The following is a 21770-nucleotide window of genomic DNA, read 5'->3' on the forward strand; positions in this document are numbered from 1 at the left end:
CTTTAGCTAGTTCTGTCAGATCATGCAAAGTCTACTCAGCTGTACCAATAAACACAATCCTACCTTCACTTGTACAGGTCCTGATAACTGTACGTTACTGCTGGCTGGAAAACTTGATTTATATTGAAACTGTACTGACACGTGAAATGTGGGAAGGTTCCTCACATTATACAGGGTTGGGTGTCGTCCAGTAAAACTAGCTAATGCTATAAAATAAACCGCTTTTATCATGTTAATAGTAAATGAGAGCTGAGACCGGTTTTGTCCATTTGGAACCATTCATTTGTTGCCACAGTTGCTGCTCCTTTATTCATCAACAAGAAGATGTTATTAAATGGAAGACAAAAGTGCATTATTACCAATAGTTATTTATTTATTTATTTGCCGGTTTTTGTTTATTAATAATTTACCTCACCGAGAAATCTACTTATCTTTATTTCAAGACCATCATGTTAAAAAAAAAGATCATTTGTGTGTGTGATTTCAAGTTCAAGTATATAGCATAAAAAATAGAAATCAAATTAACTTGAATTTTGGTATATAGTTGTTTTTGGTATTATTTAGATTTTTTACTAAATTAATTATTTTTGTAGGCTACGGCTTTACTCGAATTCATTCGGTTTTAATGCCATCAGTGTATGCATTTTTATTCAAATACTTTCTCCTATCCAAATGTAATGTGCACACATGGCTGTAATAATATTCTGACTGAAGTCTCTGTCTGGTACAGTTCATTTATTGGCTTTGAACCTGTCGTGTTTTGTGCTTTTGTTGTAGACCAAGTAGCATGAAGTCAGAATTGACCCTGTTTACTCTGTGAATCGTGTTCTTTTAATAAGTGATTACGCTTCATAGAGTAAAAAGAAAGTTACATTTGGCATGCTAATGTACGCTACTCCTACACTCTTAAAAATAAAGGTGCTTCACGATGCCATAGAAAAACCTTTTTGTCTAAATGGTTCCATAAAGAACCTTTAAGATCTGAAGAACCTTTCTGTTTCACAAAACGTTCTTTGTGGTGAAAGAAAGTTCTTCAGATTATAAAAAGGTAAGAAAGAGATGGTTCTTCAAATAACCTTTGACTGAATGGTTCTTTGTGGAACCAAAAATGGTTCTTCTATGGCATCGCTGTGAAGAACCTTTCGAAGCACCTTTATTTTTAAGAGTGTATCTTGTAGTTAACCTGAAAGATATTGGTTTAATGGTGTTCAGTTTCATCAGGTTTCTTCTACACAAAGTGTTTTGAGTTTACAACCACTCTTGCAGTTGAATCAAAGACTGTTCTGTGTTGTGTGTGTGTTTAGTGCAATATAGCATTTTGCAAACTTTCTAAATATGAATATGACTAGATCATTTATAAGTATTATAACCATATAATAGTAGTTTACAGTACGTTTGTCAATATGTTATGTACAGACATGAAGCACAATAACACAGGATCATTTGATTCACTGAATTCCATTCCAAGATGAACACTCAAGTCATGCACATTTCATCCAGCTGAACATGCTGTAATGAGTTATTTGAGAACTATTATTGTACGTTCATAAATGAATTGCTGACATCAGCAGTCTGGTGTGAATCTCTCAAACATGATCAGTCTGTACATCAGTAGTTGTGGTCTGTCCCGTTACAGACCGGACTCTCTTCAGTCTGGAGCAGCAGTGAGGACTCCTGATGATGTTCTCAGCGTCGCTCCTCATGAACACATACAGCAAACAGTCCACAAGCGGGTTTAACACATAAAAAATGAGAGTAAAGGTAATCAGATTAAATGGGAATTTGTGCACATTGTAATGCAGAAAAAGACAAATTTGCAAGGGGAGGATTAGAAAGGTGTAACTGATCACCACAAAGAACAGAGGAGCCAGAACTATCTGCTTCTTTAGAGGAGTGAGAGAGAGACCTGCACGCACCTAGAAAACACATAATGTTCACCGCATAGGGGATGAATGGCATGATATATACCAGATAATTCAATTAAAATTAACCTGGAATAACAATAAAAGGTATAAGCCAACCGGTCAGTGACGTACACACAAGACATTTGAGTGAGCGATGAGACCTGTGCCAAATGGGACGAGCGATCAGAATGTATATACATGCCATTCATGTCATGAAATACAAACCTGTGAAACCAGCTCACGCAAATATGATGCATATGGTGATAAACCAGTAGAAATTGATTGTCCTGTATAGTAGTATCATGCAAACAACATGGATGAGATCTGAAATAAGTAGGTTCATGACAAAAACTGGAGCAGCTTGTTTAGATTTGATGAGAGAATAAACAGCATAAATAGCCAAACAGATCATGGGAATTTCAATGCTAAAAATGATTGAAATATAGACAATGTCTTCAGTTGCAAGCAGTGCATGACCTTTGCTGCTTTGATCATAAGCATCATAGTTTGGCTCAGCTGTGGTGTTGTAAAGATCGCTGTCAGATGTAGTATTGAATGGAGATCTGGGAGTTTCCATCACCGAAATGCAGAACTGGTGGATAAAACGAATGAAAAGGTGTGTTGCTCCTCACTCTTGCTGTCTTGTCTTCAATGAAATAGATGCCAGATGGAGGATTCGGAGTTGAATAAGTCCTTCTTATTCGCTAGTGTTCCTCTTCAATCTAAAAAATGGTGAACACATTTCAGTATTTGTATAAATCATAACATTTAAGAGGAGATTATTATACAGAACAACATGAACTGTCAGGACCTGGGATATAGATATAAATTTAGTACTGCAAGTTTGGATAGCAATTTACTAGTCATGCAAATTCATCTGGGTCTTGTTCATACCGCTTCTGCTGGATCAAGACGCTCTTTTATAATTTGACTGGCCTGTTAAAATGTCACGTGGAGTTTGGGAAGGTTTCCCACATCTGAAAGAGTTGGGTGTTGTTCTAGCAAATGATTCCCAATAAACAGCTTTTATTTTTAATAGAGGATTAGGTCTGACTTCCATTTTATCCATTTAAAACCACTAATATGATGCCACATGTTTATTAGCACACTAATGGAAATAAAATGAAGAACAGAAAATATATTTAGCTGCTGGAAGAATCGTTTGTGCTTCCTTTAATGCAAAAAAAAAATTAAATAAATAAAAATTATCAAGTATCATACTGTTTTTTTTTTTTTTTCAGTTATTTAAAATTGATCAGTATATAAATATTAATTCTTAGGAGACAAACCATGCAAAAAACTATAAGTTATTATTAAATAATTTTAATTTATTTATTATTATTATTAAAATAATATTTCTTATATTGAACCTTCTAATGTTGTTCTACTGTATCTGTTTAATCTGTTTGTTTCAGTTTAAGTTTAAGGACTCCAGCCAGGTAAATGTGCTGATGTATGTATTGTTGGAAAGATTTTACTAAAGTGTCAGAATAGTTTCATCATTTAACGACACATGCATGTGGGCAAATACACAGTGCACATACAAGCAGACACTACTGCTGCAAAATCCAGCATAAACTGGATGGCTGGTCTTCCAGTTTGTTGGCTGGTTTTAGGGGGGTTTTGGACACTTTTCGGTATTTTAACCTCTTTCGCTTTAGCTTTTCTCCCACAAATGTGTGTGTGGTCCTTCAAATCTTGTAGCTGGAGGTCAGTATTGTCACACTCTTTGTGTTGTGTCTTCATATAGGCACACACTCGCTCCATGCTCGCTCTCTGGGAATATATAAACAGTGTAAAACACACTTCAATAATGACAGATGAACTTGGAGATAAAAATCGGGTAGCAGGCAGGACATGTCTAAATTTGGTCTGACTACTCATCGTATAGTTCTATATACAAACGGACACACACACCGGCCAGTGCTAGGCTTCAGGGTGCCCAAAAAGTGGTACTGTATTTTGTGTCCCCACACACACACATACACACACACACACACACACACACACACACACATAACTTTTCAGGAATTACCATTGTGGGATCATTTTATTGATTTATTTTTACTTATTTAAATTTGTTTTAATTCATTTTTGTTTTGATTAGAAATCACATTCCAGAGAGGCCCCTCGGTAAATCATGTTCTCTCCCTCGGGAGGCACATCATCGGGCCCTTGGAATCATCCTAACCTTCCCACCCCTTATGGCACCCCTGGCTGTGAGAGTATGTTTGTCGATCTCATGTGAGTGACAGGTTGTCTCCGCCCTCACAATGAAAAACACTTCATCAGAGAAGAGAAAAAATTATTTTGATTTTATGGTGACTTTGGGCAAAACGTGTTAAGAGAAACAAAGGAGACATTATAGAGATCTCATTTGTTATTTTTCTTTTTAGTATGGCTTCCCTCTCTCGTTATCTCTCTCTAAAACACACACACACACACACACACACACACTCACTCACTGACTTTCTATCACAACCAGACACCCAGACTGCAGTGATCCTGTATGTCAATGTGAGCACTATCTCTCTCACGCTCTGCTCAAATAGACGGATAAATCTCTGAGATAAATTAAATATACCACTCTCTTTCCCACAGAGACACGTGGCCATTAAACAGACCTGATTTACCTCGAAAACTTCATATGTGTGTGTGGCCCGAGGACACTACTAGATCTTATGCTGTTTATCTTGTTTTTGCCTTGATTTTTATTGCTTCCCGTGTTGCCTGAGGTAACAAGCTGTAGTTTAAAGTCATTCACGGCTCTCATTTGACTTGCATTAAAGCACTGACCTTTCGTTAAAGCTGCCGCTGATCCTTTGGCGGCTCACAGGAGAGGTTGAAATTGTTTGTATCATTGCTGATCTCTGCCTGGCCAATAGGACATCACAGAGATGTCTTGATCCACGCAGTGCAGAAAGTACATTTTCTGTATGCAAAGAATATATGGACGAATGTGTAATGAAGAAAGATGATGTAGTACACAAAACTGAAGTGGGGGAAAAAAGCAATATAAACACACTACTGTTCAAAAGGTTGGGGTTGGTAAAATTTTTGAAAGAAATCTCTTAAGCATTTATATGATTAAAATACAATAAAAATAGTAAAATTGTGAAATATTTTTACAATTTAAAATAACTGTTTTCTCTTTTAATATATTTTAAAATGTCCTGTGATCAAAGCAGAATTTTCAGCATCATTCCTCCAGTCTTCAGTGACACATGAACCTTCAGAAATCATTCTAATATACTGATTTGCGTGTAAATGTTTTTACTGCCATTTTTGATCAGTTTCATGCATCCTTGCTGAATTACTGCATTAATTTCTTTCGGTTTAAAAATAAAAAATTAAAAAATAAATTCTGAATAAGTGAGTCAGTCACTTATTGATTTTTTATCTGTTGGTATTTGATAGAATCCACGATGCCATGTGTCTAAACAAGATGTCCAGGACCTCCAGCAGAAATATAGGCCCACAACATCAAAAATACAGCAGTATATTTCATTGTACACATGGGGTACTTTTTATCCCTGTGTTCACCAAACCCATCTTGAGTGTTTGCTGCTAAAAAGCTCATTTTTAGTTTCATCTGACCATAGAAGCCAGTCCCATTTGAAGTTCCAGTTGTGTCTGATAACTGAATATGCTGGAGTTTGTTTTTGGATGGACTAGGAGAATTTTTCTTGAAACCCTCCCAAACAACATTATGGTGATGTAGGTGCTATTTGACCATTTGTTTTAAGATTTTCTGACCCCGAGACTCAACTATTTTCTGCAATTCTCCAGCTGTGGTCCTTGGAGAATCTTTAGCCACTCAAAATCTCCTTCTCTCCGTGCATTAGGATGATATAGACACACGTCCTCTTCCAGGCAGTTTCGTAACATTTTATGTTTATTGGAAATTCTTAATTATTGCCCTGATGGTGGAAATGGGAATTTTCACTGCTCTAACTCTTTTCTTAAAGCCACTTCACTCATTTGTGAAGCTCAATTATCTTTTGCTGCACATCAGAAATATATTCTTTGGTTTTTCTCATTATGATGGATGATTAAGGGAATTTGGGCTTTGTTTTCCCTCCTATTTATATTTCTGTGAAACAGGTAGCCATGGCTGGATAATTTCATGTTCATAATCCCCCTGGAGTGCTCAAAATTGTGAATATGAATGGGAATATACTTCAGAGATATTTTACTCATAAGAATTTCTAGGGGTGCCAATAATTGTGTCCAACTTGTATTTGAGAAAAAACATTTATTTCATAATTATATTTTCCCCCATTTTAAATTCTTATTATCCAATGAAAGGTTAGATTTTTTTGTGAATTTTTAAAATAAAAGATAAAAAGGATTACCAATGCAGATTAATTTTCACAGACGCCTTTGATCATATTTACCAAGGGTGCCGATATTTTTGACCATGGCTGTATATATATATGTATATGTGTGTGTGTGTGTGTGTATGTATATGTGGAAGTAGTAAGTAAGCTCTGTATATACAATTTAAATAAAGTTCTATAACAATTATAATATTTTAAAAGGTTTTTTGTATTGCATGAATTTTTTTTTCATGTTGGGGGGGGGGGGGGGTGTTATATAGAATCATAGGTTTCAAGGCTTAAAATTTGCATATTGTACACCCTATACGCAATATCTATATTGTAGTAATTGTAATAGTATGCTAGTATGCTATTTCAAACACAGTCATGTTGTACCCATGGACCGCCGTGGTCTCCTGCTGAGGAAGCTGCCAAAACTGACCTCTGACCTCTCGTCCACCTACAGCACATCAAAGTCCTGCGTTTGAACTCATCATAAACTCTCTGATGAGCCTCTGATTGCTGTTGTTAAATTCACCGCTGACCCATGAGAGCGAGTGTGCACAGGTCTGTGTCATCGTTCATTTCCGGCTGACCTGTAGGAAAACAGCATGAAGTTGTTTGTGTCACTACTAATGAGGGCTGATTGGTGAGGGGAGGCTTGTGCCTTTTCACCATGTCGACTTCAATGAGACAGCACATTCATCAGCGATTACCACTCTTCTCCATCCCTCTCTCTTATTTCATTACAGCCTAGCTCAGACCAGAGAGAATCGATGTTTCCTCATTAAAAGCACTCTTATTGAAATGAGCAGCAAACGGACGTTTTAATGTGTCATAATATGGCACAGCTGGTGACGAACATTTCCATAGCAGGAAATCAGCACCTGGAGTGGGAGGGTGGAAAAGGATACACTCATCCGCAAAGAGCTAAAGAAACAAACAAAACAGATGGACAAAAATGATAGTATTTAAATGATGGTGCAAAAGATATGTGAACAGTTGCACAGAAAATACAGAAAAAAATAATAAAAAATGTGATCAATTTATGTGCATCCTATAATAATATAAGTACTAGGTAATAATATTAAATATATATATATATATATATATATATATATATATATATATATATATATATATAATATGTGAAATGATCTTTTTTATTTATGCATCACAAATCATGATATTTTGATGAAAAGACATCTTAAATAATGCATATTTTAAGTTTTTGGATGGTTATATATATATATATATATATATATATATATATATATATATATATATATATATATATATATGAGAAAAATTGCATGTTGCTTATTCGAGTCAAAACTTGAAAAAAAAATCTAAATGTTGTATAAATTGTTGTTGTTGTCTGTTTTTATTATTAGCTGATTGTAATAGTTATCAGCATTAAGTGTATAATCATGTCATGGTGTGTATGAAATGTCTTTTTGACTTTAAACATTGAACAGTTACATAAAACACATGCAAATAAATAAATAAATAAATAATGGAAACTGTGATCAAAATTTTATCTAAATGTAATCCTCATGTTATAGACATACCTACGCAGAATAAATGGATATTTTGTTAATTTAACACTAATGTGTCAGGATTAGTGTTTTGTCGGTTCTTGAACGTCATTCCTTGTGCTCTACGTTTCCCCGTGGATATTAAAGACTCTCGTTTGTGTGAAATCCTCGTCTCCTCGTTCCTGGCTCCCTTGCTTCCTTGAATTGTGACAGAAGAACCGACTGATACAGTAACCTCCGTGTTCTACCCTCCGTTTTGTTTCCCATTTTTACTCAGTTTTTTGTTTCCATTCTATGTTTCCTTATGGATCCCCTTTTCCGGCCCAAATTCCTCCTCCTCCTGCTGGAGCAGGGGGACTGATCTCTCGAGGACCATACAAGACCGTTCCTGTGTTTAGCTAATGCCACCAGCTACCCGGACTGTCGCTGTCATCCGAAGATGGTCCTCGAGAGGATTTCGCCGCCTTCATGGAGTGGACTCTGGCGAGAAATGGATCGCCCCTCACCGTCTCTCCTGAGGATGATCTCACCAGATCCACTCCAGACCCAGTGCCCAGCCCACCATCTCCCCGCTGCGCAGAGCGCATGCCCGAGCCCACCACTGACGAAGAGCCAGAGCCCACCGCGACCAACGAGCCATCGCCACACGGAGCGACAGTGCTGAGGATCGCCACGGAGCCAGAGCCGCTGATGATGTCAGTCAAGGTGCGAGAACCGGCATCAGAGCCTGCCACGAGGGAGAATGCCGCGGACAGTGAGAGCGCGGAGAGTAGCTCCGCCCCCTGCATCGTGGCTGAGGGTGAGCTGATTATACAGCTGGGACTTCTGGACATGGAGGGGGATCTGATTGACTGGGAGACAGATCTGGAGATCGAACTGCCCCCTCTCCTCTCTCCTTTGTCTTGGCTGGTCCCGTCCAGCCCTCCTTCGTCTCTGGTCCCCATGTCCAGCCCAGAGGGAGCTCCCGATCCTCCAGTGCCTGCTCCTCGAAAGTGCCCGCTCCCTGAAAGCGTCCTCCAGAGCCTGCGCCTCCAGAGTGCCCTCCAGTGCCTGCTCCTTGAAAGCGCACTCCAGTGTCTGCTCCTGTTTCTGTTCCTCCTTCATGGCTCTTCCCTCCGTCTGGATCCCCATCTCCGCCTGGTGGCTGGCGCCATCTGCTCCGCCTTGGTCCCCCGGGTCCTCCCCGTCACCCTTGCTCTTCGGCTCTCCGTCTCCGCCTCGGGCTCCTCCTCCACTTGCTCTGCCGCCGTTGGTCGCCCCCTGGAGTCGGCGGCCACTCCTCCTCCATGGCTCCTCCCTCCATCGGCTCCACCGTGGGCAATCATCATGGCTGTGGCCTAGGTCCTGCTGTGCGCCTCCTGCTCCGGATCCCTCCTGTCTCTTCGCTGGTTCCTCCCTCCTTCGTTGCCCCCTTGGACTCTGTTTGCCGGCCACCTCCCGGGGGTTCGCCCGGAGGCTCACGAATGTCCGCCCTCCCACCTTCTCCTGCCTCCTCCTCTGCTGTCGTCTGGCAGCCCCTCTGCTTGCCCTCAGCCCTCCATCAATGCGGTGCCATCCTCCAGCGTTGCCGTGGTCGGAGTTTCCTTCGACTCCGCCTCCAGCCTCTGAGGCCCGGACTCCGCCTTGGCCCGTTGACCCGCCGGCTCCACCGTGGCTCCTAGCTCCCTCCTCTCCGCCGTGGCCCATCTGTCCGGCTCCTGTCTGCCTGGCTCCGCCGGGCTCCCTCATCCCTTCGTCCCTCTGGCTCCGTCAGGCTCCTTCATCCCCTCGGCTCCTCCTCAGTCCTCTGTTGCTCCGGCTCCACCGCGGCCATCTGGATCCCCATCTCAGGTCCATAGTTACCACCCGCCCCTCCGCTTGTTGTTACTACGGTGCGAGAACGCACCTTCCGGGAGGGGGCGTAATGTCAGGATTATGGACCTGTTTTTGTTGTGTTTTTGCTCCCCATGTGTTCTGTGACCCAGTTTCTCCCTCATGTTAATTGTTCATTTGATTCCAGGTGTCTCCCCTTAGTTCCCTAGTTATTCTGTCTTTTAAAAGCCCTAGTCCATTCAGTTAGTGTTTTGTCAGTTCTTGAACGTCATTCCTTGTGCTCTTATGTTCCCCGTGGATATTAAAGACTCTCGTTTTTGTGAAATCCTCGTCTACTTGTTCCTGGCTCCCTTGCTTCCTTGAATCGTGACATAATGAAACCACTGATTTTCATTATTATACAATTGTAGTTTAATATTTTTTTAAATTTTATGTATGTTTTATGTATATATGTCTATAAGTTTTAGTTTACTTAGTTTTAGTTATTTTAGTAATTTAACTTTTTTTATATTATTTCAATTAATGTTTATTTCAAGTAATGAAAATATGTCAGTTAGCGATTATAACCCTGCAGTGATTTCTGTGGATGTGCTATCTGAGACTCAACAGGATCGTATCCAAAACCCACTTTGCCCGTAACGCACCCTAGGAAATGAAACAGCTTGTAAATTTATGTTCAGAAATCACCCAAAGAACTTAAACATCACCGGGTGCAACATAAATAGTTTGAACGAGCTACTTGTAGAATGAAATGCAGGCAGACATAGGAAATTGAGGATCCCACTGCAAAGATAAACACAGACGGCACCGGCAGAGCTTTACGACGCCACAGCTGCCAGCAGCCACCAAACACTGAGATATTTCCATCGGTCGTTAGCTGATCGCTGAAGGGATTTTGTTTTGAACATGAGCAAGGTTACTGGAGCTCACAATGAATGGAGGAAATTACAGGTTAAGATTGTCTAATCGTTCAGTGTTCTGTTGGTTAATGGGTCTGAGAAAAATAAGGATACTTGAGATGATGAAAAGGAGGAATGTTTTAAAAACCTGTTTCAAACGAGTCTGTCAAGTTTCCATTCATAGATGAGTGTTGAAAAACCTTTTACCATTTTCAATTTAAAGTTGATTATTTGCAGAAAAGTAAATATATGCGTACAGTCTTACACATAATAATTATAATGGTCAAAAATATTTTAAAACATTTTCTTCAAAACACATATAACCTACTGTCATTTAAAAGTATGGGGTTGGTAAAATTAAAAAATCATCCTTATCAAGACTGCATTTAGCTACAGTAAAATGGTCATTTTGAGAAATATTCTTAAAATTTAAAATAACTATTTTCTATTTAAATATATTTTAAAATGTAATTTATTCCTGTTACACAATGATGAATTTTCAGCTCCATTTCTCCAGTCTTCAGTGTCATCCTTCAGAAATCATTCAAATATTCTGATTTTCTGCTCAAGAAACAGTTGTGCTGCTAAATGTTTTCTCAGAATTCTTTGATGAATAGAAAGTTCAAAAGAACAGCAAGTCTTTAGTAACATTATAAATATTTTTACTGTCCATTTTGACCATTTTGATGAGTCCTTACTGAATAAAATTAAAATTAATTTCTTAAACTAAAAAAAAAAAAAAAAACTTACTGACCCCACTAACTTATATTATTAATTAACATATTATTAACATAACACTTTTTTTTTTTTGCTCTAAACCAGACAAGAAATATCAGAATTCATTTTTGTTCAGAAATTGAAAACATGTTTGGTGGATTCATGCCATTGTTTGTATTAATAATTGCATTTGCAAAGTCTTTTTGAATAACTTCAAAGAGCGTTTGCAATCCAGCGAACACTGGCATGTGTAAAAGCTTAACAGGAGGATGGAACAAGAATTAATCAGCAGTCAGATGTTTACAACAAGCAGCCGCTCTGCGTTATTCCCAGGTTACGTGTGCTATTAGACCTGGTGATTAATAATGGTTTATTTTGTTAACTGTGCAAAACACATGTGGAAACGATCTGAGGAGTTTAAAATATCGTCTTTATTCCAACGAGGTTGACAGATAGAGGTGAACAAAGACGTCTATTGTGGCTGATCAACAGCTGGGTGTTTTATTAGCACGAGTGAAGCCTGGTTTAGCTATCTCTCGGAGCAGAACAAGCCTCTATTTTTAATATATGACACGAAAGGTTAGACAGGGTTAGAAGTGTGAGTTTCTCAACCGGTTCTTCTTCTTTTTTCTCTATCTTTCCGGGGCATGTCTCTTGGGAGAAGCATTGGATGGATGTTGCGAATTTGACACGCTTTTCTCTTTCTCTTCCCCTCTTGCTGGCGTTTTGTGCTCGCATCTTGCATTTATGATTTGCCACACCCTCCAACACACAATCTGGAACTAATTAAAAGTTTCAAAAGTTGTTATGAGTTTCAGAAGTTCACAAGTGCGAGAGTGACTTTTTGATAGCAGATGTGGCACAACAGTTGCTGTGAAGCGTGTGGGCCTTTCTGCTTCCTCTTGAGACAAGAGCTGCTCACAGCCAAACAATCAACAACACTCTCCATCACCACAGAGACCAGCACTCACAGAACAGAGAGACCACAGCAAATGAAAGGAACGGATTAAGGAAAGGGAAAAGAGGGAAGTGAAACGAAAAGGAGAGGGAAACAGAGAGCAGGTGAAAAAGAAAGGGAAAGGATTAAGAAATGGGAGAAACAAAGAGAAAATTACATGAACGGTGAAAGGGGGAAGCATAGGGAAAGAAAAGAAAAAAGAAAGAGAAGAGGAAAGGAAATTGGAAAATATTAAGGAAAGTAAATAAAACAATAAGATAAAAATAAAGAAAAAAGCAAAGAAATGAGAAGGAGAGGCAAAAGATAAAGACGGAAAAAACAGGGGAGCAAATATCAAAAGAAAAGGGAAATAGAAAGATAAAATGAAAGATAGGCAAAGGAAAGCAACTAAGGAAATGTGGTGAAAGGGAAAAATGAAAGATATCAACAGGAAGAAAAAGGATTAAGGACTGGAGAAGGAAAAATAGGGAAAAGAAGGAGGAAAGGAAATTCTATGGAAAAAAGGGAAGGAATAAGGAAGTGAAAAAAGCAATAGGGAATGGGAAATATAAGGACAGAAAGGAAACGAAGAGTGGAAAGCTAGGAAAGGAAAGGAAAGGAAAGGAAAGGAAAGGAAAGGAAAGGAAAGGAAAGGAAAGGAAAGGAAAGGAAAGGAAAGGAAAGGAAAGGAAAGGAAAGGAAAGGAAAGGAAAGGAAAGGAAAGGAAAGGAAGCTTATGTGAACAGTGAAAGGGGGAAACATGAAAAGAAAAGAAAAAAGAAAGAGAAGAGGAAAGAGGATATATCGAAAGGGAGGAAAATATTAAGGAAAGATTAGGGAAAAATAAGGAAAAAGCAATTAAATGAGAATGGGAGGGGCGAAGGATAAAGACAGGGAAAAAAACAAAGGAAGACAAATATCAAAAGGAAGAGAAAAGGGGAAATAGGAAGAGAAAAGGGAAAAAGTGAAAGAAAGGAAGTGAAAAGGGGAAGGAGAAGGCTATCAAAAGGAAGAGGAAAAAGGAAATGGGAAAAGAAAGGGAAAGAAAGAAAGAAATGGGAAAGGAAACATTAAAAGAAAAAAGTATTATGCAAATAGGTAAAATGGTAGGGGAAAGAAAAGAAATAGAAAAAAGGCAAAGGAGGGAAATGGAAAAGTGGAAAGGGAAAATATAAGGAAGTAAAAAGGAAAAAGACGTGAAGTTAATGGAAAAGGAAAAGATACAGAAGGGAAAACTATCAAAAGGAAGGGGAAAAGGGAAATGGAATGAAAAAAGGAAAGAGAAAAAATAGAGAAGGGGAGAGGAAAGATATCGATAAGAAGAAAATCAGTAAGGACAGGTGAAGAGGGGGAAGTGAAAAGGAAAGAAATGAAAAGGATGTGATAGGAAAAGAAAGAAAAGGGAAAGGAAAGACAAGGAAACAGAAAAAAAATGAAGAGGAAATAAGGACGGAAAAGCAAATGAAAGATAGGGAAAAGGAAAAGGAAAAGCTAAGTAAATGGAAGGAAGAAACGAGGGAAAAGATTTAGAAAGGATAGAAAAAGAATGATGAAAGGAAATCTGTCTTTCCAAGTAGTTGTCTATGAATCTGTGTGTATTAGAGCAGGAAGGAAAGCACTCATGTGTTTAGTGTGTGTGTGTGTGTGTGTGTGTTACTGACAGGCTGATTTTTCCACTCTGTCTCACAAACACTGATTATAATCTGGTCATGGAGCCGCTGCAGAAACACTGATGTTATAGAGAGAGAGAGAGAGAGAGTGTGTTTGTATGACACACACGGAACAATGATGCTACTGCATTTTTCATTAGAAGCAGCCGCTGAATACAGTTTAAGACTCCTGAGTAGAAGAGGAAAATGAAAGTTCAGTGAAATGAAATGAAAGTGCATGCCGACTACAGCTGTCAAGCTCCAAAAACAACAACAGAGCACCATTAAAATAGTTCACACGACCCATGAGCAGTGGCCTTCATCTTTCAAAGCCACACATCAGTGTCACAGCCATCAAAAATACTTTTGTTAGACAATCTACTGACAATCCCACAGAAAATACATATAATCTGTGCTTCAGTCAACAACTGGGTGAGCAAATGATGACAGATTTAGCATTTTTAAATGACTATCCATTGAATTATTAAAGGTGTGCTGCTTCCTTTCTGCACCAAATGCAATTGTTAACTCCCTGTCTTCCATTGGTCAGAAAAACAGGTTGTCCCGCCCCCAAATTCACGCTATTGGTTGAGTTTTACTCCACTTTACAAATCATCCTTTTTATATAAAGTTGGAGAAAGAGCAAGTATTTTAACATTCAGAAAACTATACAGCAACTTTAACTTTTTGTTTTTATTTAGTGGAGTGTTTTTCCCCACCCTTTCTTCTTTTTTGCCTCCATCAGGGCTGTAATATCAGCAGTCAGCACACGGCCTCCTCGAGCGCTGTGTGTGTGTGTGTGTGTGTGTGTGTGTGTGTTGAAGTGAGGGTTTTGAGGTCTGTTGCAGCCTGAGGTCACTGCATTTTACTGCAAGTCCCACTCAAGTCTCTACATAATATTTTTTTTGCACTCTTTTTTTCCTTCTCAACTTGTCATTCTTGCTTTATCTCTCTCTACTAAAATCCTACTCTTCACTTTACTCTACAACCACTTTGAAATTGTCTTTGCAGTTTTGCACTCATCCCTTTTTCTCCTCACTTTCACATTTCATATTCTGTTTATTCCACAGCTCTCTCCGTGCTTGCTCTTTCTCGCTCTCTCTCTTTCTTGCTCTCTCTCTTTCTCGCTCCATTTTGTATTTTTTAAAGTGTGAGTGGTTAAAGCACTTTTCATGAATAGGGAAAAAGAAAAAAAAAAGTCCTTAAACCCTTTTTCTTGTTTAACAGATGGTCAGTACATGAACAATGCTTGACCTGGAGAAAATGTTAAATGTACTTAAAGCAAGGACCTTTGCTTTTCTTTGACACCCCCCCCCCCCTATTTTTCTTCTTCTCTTCTTTTTACACTATTACCATGTAATCAACATTATCTATCTATCTATCTATCTATCTATCTAAGAAATTGGCAACAATTATACATTTTGGATACTGAATTCTACATTAAGAAAAGTTTAATTAACCATTTAAATAGTTGAGTTTTATATAGTTTTCCACTACAATAAGTATATTTAATATAAATATAATTTTAACAAATTGTCAAAATGATGACATTATATGATTTTATCATTCGTATACATGTTGCAGTAAGGTTGTACCTATTAGGTTGCACATATTTAAGGTGTAATACAGACATTTGAATTTGTTTGAATAGTATAGTTAACGAAAACATTTTCATTAACATTTTCCCTAATGGAAATAAAATAATCAACTGAAATAAAATATAAAACTATTTATTTCAGATAGTAGCTAAAACAACATTTCTCATTTTAAGTTGATGTACTAAAACATAAATATTCCTAAAAACTATACAGTTGACACACACGCACACCAAAAAATAAAAAATAAAAAATAAAAAAAGAAGCAAAATACAGTATAAAAATAAAAACTGTTTCAAAATATAATAATAAAAACTATAATAGTAGGCCTATAACACAGTTTAAACTAACTACTTTTATGCTAGGCTTTTTCATGCTTTCATGTAAGGAAAGGTCATTGGCACCATGTTTGTAAAAAGTGTTTCTAGTATATGTTTTTAGCTGTGTTTAGTAGTATATTTAGTCAAATGTTTTAGTATATCTTTGCAGTTTGCTTTTTCATGAGATTGGCAGTATGTTTTTTTTTTCTTCGCACCCCCCAGTTTTCCACAGCAGGATGGGCTTTCCTTAAATGACAAGTGTTATCACATCTTTAATCCCTTGTGGTTGCCATGGAAACTCAAAAGTCCCGGGACATTCCACACACACACACACACACACACAAACATTATGGCTCTATGATGGCCCTATCTATGGAAACGCACAGATACATACAATAGATATGGATATAGATAGATATGGAAATGTAAAGCATGCAGGAACCCCAGTATGATACATATATATATATATATATACAGTACATCAGAGTTCTGTCCCATCCACGCACGGTTTGCATATCGCGCTCACTACATCAGTTATTTCATTCTGTGCATGTCCGCTTAACTGCAGCCAGCTATTAATCTTTCAAACAGGTTGGAGTCACTGTGTGTGTGTGTGTGTGTGTGTGTGTGTGTTTTAGGGTTGTGCAACATTCAGGATCCAACTGAAAAAGCTTTTAAATTCCAGTTCAGCTGCAGAATTTCAATTGAATTTGAGATGTTCAGCATATACACACAGAACACAAGTTTTGTTTAAATATACATAATTAAAATAATTATGCATATTTATTCTTATTTTGAAGGCTTTGGGGTAAATTAGCAGTGTGCTTTGTGGGAAATATGTTGTATTTAAAAAACTTAAATGTAAAAGTCCTATTGAATACAGTGATTATTAAATATTTTAATTTTAAATTATTGTATTAAATAATTTCAATAAATATTTTAACATTTTAAATATAAACATAAAAGTCCAATTTAAATATAATAAATGTAAATATAATGATTTAAATATTTTATATTTACTTTTTCATATTTTATACATTTGTAATAAATATTAAACATTATATTAAATATTGTAATATTAAATATTATTATTTGTAATATACATATACATATGTACATCTATATCTACAGTATATGTCTATATAATTTTTTTTTAATACATAAGATCATTTTCAGTGCCAATTTGAATGCTAATTTACCCCCAAAGTCTTCAAAATAAGAATACATTTGCATAAATCCTGAATTTTTTATTTTATTTAAAATTTATTAAAATTTAAATTTACATTAAAAAAAATTAATAAAAAAAAAAAACTTGCTTTCAACTAATTCACTTCCTCTGCTGCGTGACTCTTTAATTTCTTTATATTGCAGTTCAGTCAGTTCCACTTCTTGTCATTCCATTTCAGCTTCCTGTGAGGTGTCCAATTCAAACGTAATGAATGAGTTGCTCCTGAAGTTGGGGTTTGCTTTAGAGGTTTGGGGTTTGTTCAAGTATATGAGCAATAGACAGCGATGTTTGCTTAGCAAGCTCCACTCAATATATTAATATATTAAAGGCTATGTATAGAAGAGCAGAAGTCTGCACTAAAGCATATTATTCCTTTAATGTGCAGCAGGGACATTTAGACATCTCACCAGTGACCTTTGCAACAAGACAAACACTAAGCAATTACAGCGCCTTCAGCCATTTTCAGACGGGCTGTGTGGCTGTGTTTAATTTGTGTGTGTGTGTGTGTGTGTGTGTGTGTGTGTGACAGGCAGAGCCACTGAGATCAAGACAAATAGTCTGTAAAGTCATCAGCCTTTTAAAGCTGACCTTAGATCAGCGAAAGTGCCGAGCCTCAGCCAATCGGATTTAACGCTCACTCTAACACTGCCAGTCGCGTTTAACTGAGACTAGCCAATCATTATGTGCTGTGACAACCACAACCTGCCATTAATTAATTGTAAAACACTCCACGTAACATGAATAACAAACACTTTAGCCTGCTACAGCCTGGGTTTAGACTCTGAGTGTTTCTGTGAGTTTAATAGTCCTATTTGGTTTTGTATAATCTTTAAATATTTTGGGTGATTTTGAGTGTCATTGAGATAGTATTACAGTTTTACTGATATTTGAATGTTTGTGTTTTTGTTAGTTTTAGTAGTTTTTCACTTTTATAAAATATAAATGTCTATATAGTTTTTTTATTATTATTATTATTATTTTCATTATTTTAGTTTTAGTTATTTTAGTACATCATTTAAAAATGTTGCATTGTAATGTGTGTGTGTGTGTGTGTGTGTATATATATATATATATATATATATATATATATATATATATATATATATATATATTATATATTCTTGCACCACTCTTGTTTAGCCTGTATATGCTCCCACTAAGTCAAATAATGAGAAAGAACCAAATTGCCTATCACAGCTATGCTGATGATACCCAGATTTACCTAGCCTTATCTCCAAATGACTATAGCCCCATCTGTGCCAGAACTTTCTTCAGTTAAACAAGGAAAACTGAAGTCATTGCATTTGGAAACAAAGATGAAGTTCTCAAGGTGAATGCATACCTTGACTCTAGGGGTCAAACAACTAAAAATCAATTCAAGAATCTTGGGGTGATTCTGGAGACAGACCTTAGTTTTAGTAGTCATGTCAAAGCAGTAACTAAATCAGCATACTATCATCTCAAAAACATTGCAAGAATTAGATGTTTTGTTTCCAGTCAAGACTTGGAGAAACTTGTTCATGCCTTTATCACCAGCAGGGTGGATTATTGTAATGGTCTCCTTCCAAAGAAGACCATTAGACAGCTGCAGCTCATCCAGAACGCTGCTGCCAGGATTCTGACTAGAACCAGAAAATCAGAGCATATCACACCAGTCCTCAGGTCCTTACACTGGCTTCCAGTTACATTTAGGATTGATTTTAAAGTACTTTTACTTGTTTATAAATCACTCAATGGCCTAGGACCTAAATACATTGCAGATATGCTCACTGAATATAAACCTAACAGACCACTCAGATCATTAGGATCGAGTCAGTTAGAAATACCAAGGGTTCACACAAAACAAGGGGAGTCCGCTTTTAGCTATTATGCCGCCCGCAGTTGGAACCAGCTTCCAGAAGAGATCAGATGTGCTAAAACATTAGCCACTTTTAAATCCAGACTCAAAACTCATCTGTTTAGCTGTGCATTTGTTGAATGAGCACTGTGCTACGTCCGAACTGATTGCACTATGTATAATCACTCTCTATTCTTAAATGTTTTAAATTCTTTTTAAATCAGTTTTTAAATCACTTTGTTTTTATTGTTGTGATTATTATTGTTTTAATTATTATTATTTTTAATGACTATTTCACTTCCTTTTATGTAAAGCACTTTGAATTACCATTGTGTATGAAATGTGCTATATAAATAAACTTGCCTTGCCTTGCCTATATATATGTATGTAGTCCTGTCAATCGATTAAAAAATTTAATCCCGTTAATCACAGTTATGGACTGTGATTAATCATGATTAATCACACATTTAAAATACTAGGATTTACCTGTAAATGTGTTGAAATAAAGAAATGCATTACAAACTAGTTTAAGGAAACAGAACCTTTCACACTTCCGCCAGGTATGAGACATAATCCTTATTATTGTCAGACTGTGTCTCAGCGTCTTGTGTTTCCCCTCCTCTTGTGACCTTATTTGGAGTTCCTGTCCTTGTCCTAGTTTATGTCATCATTAATTAATTCGTCCCCAGCCCTGTGTTGTTAATTATCTCGTCTCCCTTGTATTCTTAAGCCCTGTGTTTCCTGGTCTCAGTGTTTGGTCTTGCGTGTGTCTATGTGGTTGTCAGTTCTGTAATTCCTGAGGTTGTCATTGTGTTAGTTGCAATATTCCTTGTTTCCACGTCTCCTCGTTTCCAAGCTCCAACAACACGTGACAATTATTCTTTTATCATTATTCTTTTGTTTTTATTCAGCCATTATCAGCCTTTATACTGGCAATAAAACGTTTACCAAGCCACATCGCTTCAATCCCGGTATACATTTACCCAACTATTATCAAAAGTATTTCTAAATAAATACAACAAAACATTTTCTTGCAACCTTACATGAAGTATTATGACAAAATGCATTATGAAGAAGAATTGGACCTGTTCTGCAGGTGCATTAGAGCTAATATTAGCATTATGCTTAAGACAATTTATGAGATTAATAGTACACTTTTACTCAGAACTCACTTCAAACCACCATCGAGTGTTTGTAATAACTTCCTTTTGCGATCACATGTGGAATTTGGTCGTTTACTGTTGTTAAAATATGCTATTTATAGCCTTTTATATCGCTGCACAAATTAGCATTTCAGATGTACACATTCAATCAAGAAAATCACATACAAATATCCTATTGTAATCGTGTGTTTATTATCTATAGTGGCTGTTGTCAAGTTTATTTCTGCTGTGTAAAAGCCTTAACATATATGCTCTGTCTGAAACTCACGTTGTTTGTGATGTTACAACCGCCTCTCCCTCTCCCCACAACCCCACTAAAACTAACTAAAAATCTGACACATTAATTTCTCAATTGTATTTTTATTGCAAATCTTAAATTATTTTATATGCAGTATTTTTTCATGCCTGTCTTATATTGGTGTATCATCTATTTCATTTAAACTGCTTTATATTTCAGACTCTTGTAGATCTTTCCTTAAATAAGCTGAATTGGGAAACCAGTTTCCATTTATCTAGTGTCTCGGTGAATGTATGACTTTTATTATGGAATGTTATATATTTAAAAGTTTTGTGTGTGTGTGTTTCTTCTCTAATTGAGTGTTTTTGCTTGCCCATTAATTCAAGCCCTCTTGCTGCTTTGTTTTTAAGTTGAATGTTTTGTTCATCGGCCATTGGGTGGATCTTTTTTGGGTCTGTTTAATTAAAGTCAACACTTTATTTCTGTAATGTGATATACTTGCAGTGGGAATTCAGTTTATTTTCTTCGGAAATAACATGAACTAATGAGTCGTGCCGATTAATTTATAATTAATGTTGTTTTCAAAGCATACAAATATGTTCAGTTTTGATTTCATGTCAACTCTAAATCCTCTTAATGCATGTCTTGTTCTCAGCTTTTAGTTGCATATAGTCTTGTCTTGCAAGATGTGGTTTTTACCATTTATTTATTTATTACTTTATGTATTTATTTTTTAATTTATTTGTTTATTAGACTTAATTAGTTAAAATTAATTGAAAGTTACATATTTAAAAATTTATTTTTGAAAAAAAATAATTAATTAATATATATATACATTTCTTACATTTCAAATTATATAAATGATGAATATTAAATTATATAAACTAAAATTAATTAAAATAATTATATATTTATATATGCATTTTTAAATAAAATGGTAATTAAAATGTATTCCAACAAAAATTGATGCATGTTATAAAGCCTGATATAAAACCGTCTGTAAATATTCAGTCAAATTAATGATTCAGTAATCCATCAAAATGTCAGCTCAATGACCCTTCAGCAGCATTGCACGCATAGTTCTACGCTCTGCTCACTTTGTCAGAAATTATATATATCCTGTCAGTAAATCTTGAACCACTCTTTATTTAGCTCACTATGAGTACTCCAGCAGTCAAGGACAGCCGGAAAAGAGAGAGTGAACAATTGCCAATAAAGAAAAAATTCAAACATTCCACCATCTCCAGAGAGGATCGCGACGCTGCTATAGCTAACGGTATCAAGCTAGCACTTGAAGAGCAACAAAGTACTCTCGATTCGGTAGTGGCTTCGACTGTAAGAGAAGCAATAGACTCTGTACTGACCCCAGCACTCCGTGATCTACATTTGTATATACAAACGACCAATGATTCTGTAAAAGAGCTAAAAGCAGAAGTTGAAAAGCTAGCCATCGCGGCGAAACAGACACGTGACTGGGTCGATTCCGTTCAGGCAGCTGCACGTGAGGATAGGAGGACAGTCACAAACTTAAGAAATCAGCTGGAGCAACTCACTGAAAAAATTATGGACATTGAAGATAGGAGCAGGAGAAATAACGTATGACTGGTGGGGTTG

The sequence above is a fragment of the Onychostoma macrolepis genome, chromosome 15, assembly GCF_012432095.1.
Source record: "Onychostoma macrolepis isolate SWU-2019 chromosome 15, ASM1243209v1, whole genome shotgun sequence".
In the NCBI taxonomy this organism is placed as follows: Eukaryota; Metazoa; Chordata; class Actinopteri; order Cypriniformes; family Cyprinidae; genus Onychostoma; species Onychostoma macrolepis.